The following is a 6,000-nucleotide window of genomic DNA, read 5'->3' as shown; positions in this document are numbered from 1 at the left end:
GTCTGCTTGGATGTGTCCTACGCCTTTGAGGGCTACATCGACCTGAGAGATGATATCATGTACTGGTATGTGTTTTGGGGTGACAGCAAAATTTAGTCCCCTAGCCAGTACTGTTTTCAGATTGTCCGAAATCGGGGTGCTACTCTGATTAATGACGATTTTGTTAACATCTAGTTTTGTTATATGTGGAACTGTGTTCTTCTTTGATAGGTGGTTGAATTTAGAAATCAGGTTAGCTTTACATTTGACTGACAGTGACTCAGCAGAAGAAGCAGTCATGTTGTCTACGTGATTCCAATCAGAAGGTGACATTTTTTGTGTTAACATTAAATGAGCTTGTAGGAGAGTCCTGTCTAAAGCTCATTTCATGTTAACACAAAAAATGTCACCTTCTGATTGGAATCACGTAGACAACATGACTGCTTCTTCTGCTGAGTCACTGTCAGTCAAATGTAAAGCTAACCTGATTTCTAAATTCAACCACCTATCAAAGAAGAACACAGTTCCACATATAACAAAACTAGATGTTAATAAAATCGTCATTAATCAGAGTAGCACCCCGATTTCGGACAATCTGAAAACAGTACTGGCTAGGGGACTAAATTTTGCTGTCACCCCAAAACACATACCAGTACATGATATCATCTCTCAGGTCGATGTAGCCCTCAAAGGCGTAGGACACATCCAAGCAGACGTTGCGAGAGCTGAAATAGCCACTATTCTTAAGAATGCTAAGAAACCCATTAGTAACATCAGCAAAAATGAACGCTCTGAACTCGCGAATTAAAAAAAAACAGAAGTGATATAGTCATCCTCTCAGCCGATAAAGGCAACGCTACTGTTATTATGGATAAAGATTCATACAACAACAAAATCCAGAATCTGCTCAACGATGGAAGTTACTCAAAAATAAAAAAATGACCCTACTAATAGCCTAGCGATAAAAACCAACAAGATCATCACAAGTTCGACCTCCCTAATCGACCCAACTAAACGTCCCTCCCTAAAACCTTCTGCTGCAAGACCCCCTAGATTCTATGGTCTTCCCAAGATTCATAAAGAAGGCACCACACTCCGACCCATCGTATCCACGATCAACTCCCCTACCTATAGACTAGCCCGTTTTCTGTCAGATACCTTGCTGCCTTTCACTGGCAAGACTGCCTCAGCAGTACTAAACTCAGCCCAATTGGTCTCTATGGTCAAAGACATTGTACTGTCCCCTGACGATATCCTTGTCAGCTTCGATGTGGTCTCTTTGTTCACCAAGGTCCCAGTACCTGATACCATTGAAATAATTGAAAATTTGGTCCAACATGGACTAGACCCCGACACACCTGCACTGGTTAGGCACTGCCTCAACAATACCTACTTTACTTGGAATGGCTCCTTCTACAAACAAAATGAGGGTACCCCATGGGATCCCCCTTATCACCAGTGATAGCCAATATTTTCATGGAGAAATTTGAATCAGACGCCATCCAGACTTCCACCCTCAGACCTTCCCTGTGGAAGAGATATGTGGATGACACTTTCGTCATTTGGCCACATGGCCTCCCAGCTCTGAACCTTTTCCTACACCACATCAATTCCAGACATCCCGCCATCAAATTCACCATGGAAGTGGAGAAAGATGGCAAGCTGCCATTCTTAGATGTTCTGTTTGAGAGGAGACCTGATGGCTCACTGGGGCATTCTGTCTACAGGGAACCCACCCACACAGATTCCTACTTGAAACCTGATTCCCACCACCACCCAGCTCAAAATAATTCTCTCATCAAAACTTTATACCATAGGGCTCATTGCATTTCGGACCAGCACCACCTGACCAGTGAATTAAAACATGTACACCTGGCCCTCAAAAGGAATGGTTACTCTGACCGTACTATCCGCCAAGCTGTTCCTCCCTCCATACAGAAACAACCACTTGATACTTCGGTCAAAACCATCACACTACCATATATAGCAGGCGTTACTAAAAAGATTTCCAAAATTCGAAACAAACACAAGATCCAGGTCCGGTTCAATACAGTACACAAAATTCGTGATCTGATCCCATCCGTGAAGGATGTCATTCCTGACTTACAGTACCCCGGGGTTTACAAATTGAGTTGGACCTGCGGTGATTGCTATATCGGGGAGACAAAGCGACATGTCTTTGACCGAATTCGCGAGCACAAATCAGATTTGAAACACGGCAAAACGAATTCTTCTGCCGTGGCTGATCACTGTTACAACGCTGTGGGTGATAACGATATAATTTTCTCCGATACCAAGGTTCTTTGCAAACCCACGGGTTTTTATCAGAGATTTGTTCACGAGGCAATTCAGATCTACAAACACAGACACAATTTCAACCAAGAAGATGGTGTCAAATTAAGCAACCATTGGAAAGATGTTCTAAATCGAACTAAACATTAAACTAATTTCAATGGTACAGTATTTTTTCCAAGTAGTGGTACCCCAAACTTTCGCAGCTCTTATAAATTCCCTTTTCACACCATCAATAGGTAAACTCCCCCCCCCCCCCCCCCCGCGCCAAATGGCAAGTCCACCGGCACGTCCACCACCTCTTTTCTAAAATCGGCCAATCAAATGCTAATCTTTATGCTAATTTCTTAGTCAGGATACCTTGTTTGCTCGCACACAGTTTAAAGGTCCGCTGTCTGAGCGTGGTTGTGTTTCGCTAAATTCTCCTGTTTGATTTGTACTAGGTGCCTCTGTGAATGTATATGCTCTGACTTTAACATAGCTATGTATGTGACCAGTTACAAGCTAATCACTCAGCTATTTCAATGCTAAATTCTATGCTAATTCCTTTGTCAAGGGGTGCCTCTGCGGATGTGTATACTTTAACTTAGCTATTTCAATGAGCCATTTCAATGCTAAATTATATGCTAATTCCTTTGTCAAGGCGCTTTGTTTCTTCTCACACAGCTTAAAGGTCGTGATCTGAGCGTGGCTTTTTTCACTCCAGCACTGTCCTCCAGACCGTCTCGTCCCTTCACCTGATGAAGGCCGCTTGTGTTGTGGCCGAAACGTCGTGATTTTTGTTATTTTATTTTTTACCTACGTGACTTTACCCAATAGAACCAAAGAGTATGGATCCTAGCAGTCACGAAAGCTTTAAATCTGTTGTTACATTGTTTTTTTGAATCAAAGTTCCTACGATCACTGTTGTTACATTGTTTTTTTATAGCTTTATTTTGGTGATTTCGAAAACATATGGTTAAGCCATGTTTCTTGTAGAAGTGCTGAGTTGGCCTGATAACTTTACCTAAGTTGTTATTGTTTGACTTGCATCACGCTGAGATTTTTGCACGCAGCGTTGAAATACGGTGTTTTTTTCCTGTAAGATTTGCTGGTTTATCCCAGGATGTTTCTGTTGCGCGTCGTCGCTTTAAAAAGATGTTTCTCTGGTTCATGTTTTTGTTTGTTGCGGTTGCACCCGATTCAAGAGCCGCATGGCTCACAGGGCTATCTCCATATAATATAAAAGGCAAAGTTGTGATTGTGTGCGTCTGTTCAAAATGTTTAGCATACTTCCCTACATGCAACAAACTTGAAATTTGCCATGTGGGTACTTTCCAGACTTACACCATGCAAAAATGATAAAAATACACTTTTTTGGTGGGGGTGTCTGTCTGTGTCTGTGTGTGTCTGTCTGTGTCTGTGTGCGGTCAAGGGATGGCTCCCTATTGCTCAACCACGTTATGTATGCTGATGATTTGGTAATAGCTGCTCAGTCAGAGGAGGAGTTGGAGACGCTGCTGCTGAGACTGGAGCGTGCCACTAAGAGGTGGGGCCTTACCATCAGCCCCACCAAAACTAAGCACCTGCCTGGGTATTTTGTACCATCGGACACTCCACCCCCACAACTCCCAATCGGTGATGGGGCAGCTGTGGAGAGAGTGGAGAGTTTCCCATACCTGGGCAGTGTGCTTATGACTGGCTCCAGTTTAACAGCAGAGGTCTCACTCCGAATCAGTCGAGCGGCAATATCTTTTCATCGGTTGCGTAACGCTGTGTGGAAGCTACCTGGTCTGTCGCTACGCGCTAAGCTTCAGGTCTTCTCGGCCACGGTCATTCCCTCCCTTCTCTACGCTTCCGAAACGTGGACCCCCCTAATGGAACATCTTCGCCAGTTAGAAACATTTAGGCTGGCCTGCCTACGATCCATCCTGGGTTTAACCAGACTGGATTGTGTGAGGCGCTCACAAATCCTTGAAAGATCTGGGCAGGGTCCCATCGGTGAGCTCCTCCGGCAGGCAAGGCTGCGATGGCTGGGTCATGTAGCCCGCATGCCCAGCCACCGCATGCCGAAACAGCTTTTGTTTGGCCGAATTGAGGGGGCTAAGCGGGCGCGGCACGGGCTAGAGAAGAGATGGAGTGATGTGGTACAGGAGGACGTGGAGCTGAGTGGACTTGCTGATGACTGGTACCAGCGGTGTCAAGATCGGCCTCTGTGGAGGAGGCTCGTGAAGGATGCTACTGGGCAGTTGGAGGCAGTCGCCCTCCAACAACAACGGAGGGCGGAGGAGCGATGCTCACAACAGCGAGCGGAGCGCCGGGTGGCTAAAGCACAGCAGGTTGGCACAGTAGGGGGCACAGGTGGTGCATCAGCCAGTCATCTCAGTCAGTCGACCCGTGGCACCTGGGTCTGCCCCGTGACCTCCTGCCAGCGGGCGTTCGACACTTCACGTGGCCTCAGGGTGCACATAGCCTGGCACAAGCGTCGTGGTGACGTCACCGCCACTTAGTGGCGAATGGCGGTTGTTGTTGTTGTTGTGTCTGTGTGTGTCTGTCTGTGTCTGTGTGTGTGTCTGTGTGTGTTTAACTCGTGGTTTCGTGGTAATTAATTGAAGGTGGAGGGGTTACCAGCCCCTCGCACCCATCCAGAGCCCCCGTTTAGCCCCTGTGGTGGACACATATGCCATGAGGGGAGGAGCCAATCGAAATTGGATTTCCCCCCACAGCACTGTCCACGACAGAGTTGCCCGTCCGGCACCGCGAGGAGGTCGACCCGTGGCACTTGGGTCTGCCCCATGACCTCCTGCCAGCGGGCGTTCGACACTTCACGTGGCCTCAGGGTGCACATAGCCTGGCACAAGCGTCGTGGTGACGTCCCCGCCACTTAGTGGCGAATGGCGGCTGTTGTTGTGTGTGTGTGTGTGTCTGTGTGTATGTGTCTGTGTGTGTGTCTGTGTGTGTGTCTGTGTGTGTGTCTGTGTGGAAACGTAACGCATTGTAGTGTAGCGGTTAGCGCTACGCTGCGCTACGAACCCGGCGACCCGAGTTCGATTCCCGCTCATGGCCACGACCGGTGACGATTTTTTTAACGCCCTCCTGGGCCTCCCCTCGGAGGTCAAACTCAGCCAACAAACGAGTAACTGGTGTGGTTGTGTGAACATCATCACTGGGGAGACAAAGGCGGCTGGGCGTGGTGGATCCAAGTCCCGGGCGAAACCGGCCAGTACAGCTAATACCTAGCAAATGAAACTTGAAAGCTTGAAACCTGAACCCTGGTCACACGGTGGCGGTCGGAGAAGTGCGTTTGGCACGCACGAGGGGAGTGAATACGGCGTGGAGGAGAGCGTGCAGCAATGAGACGCGTGGATAAAGAATTAAAGCTTTCGTGACTGCATAAATTACTCATTGCTTTTTTTTTCGGTAAAGTCACGTGTGTAGGAATACCATAACATTATATTAAAACAAATCAATCACGACGTTTCGACCGCAACACAAGCGATCTTCATCAGGTGTAAAAAAAACAAATCACGGAGATAAATACAACAAGATGGATGAGAGACGAGAATTCAACAAACCTAAGAAAAAAATATGTAATGCACAACCAGTCAGGTCAACAACACATAATTTTTTGGTATTCCTACATACGTGACTTTACCGAAAAAAAACAATGAGTAATGACGTGTGGCTCAAGCGCCCTCTGCTGTTCACTCTTCGATTAATAACACTGTGTGTAACACGATTTTTGTTTCA

The sequence above is a fragment of the Petromyzon marinus genome, chromosome 1, assembly GCF_048934315.1.
Source record: "Petromyzon marinus isolate PM22_M1 ecotype Great Lakes invasive population chromosome 1, UKy_Petmar_22M1.pri1.0, whole genome shotgun sequence".
Classification (NCBI taxonomy): Eukaryota; Metazoa; Chordata; class Hyperoartia; order Petromyzontiformes; family Petromyzontidae; genus Petromyzon; species Petromyzon marinus.
Note: the sequence above shows the minus strand (reverse complement) of the source record.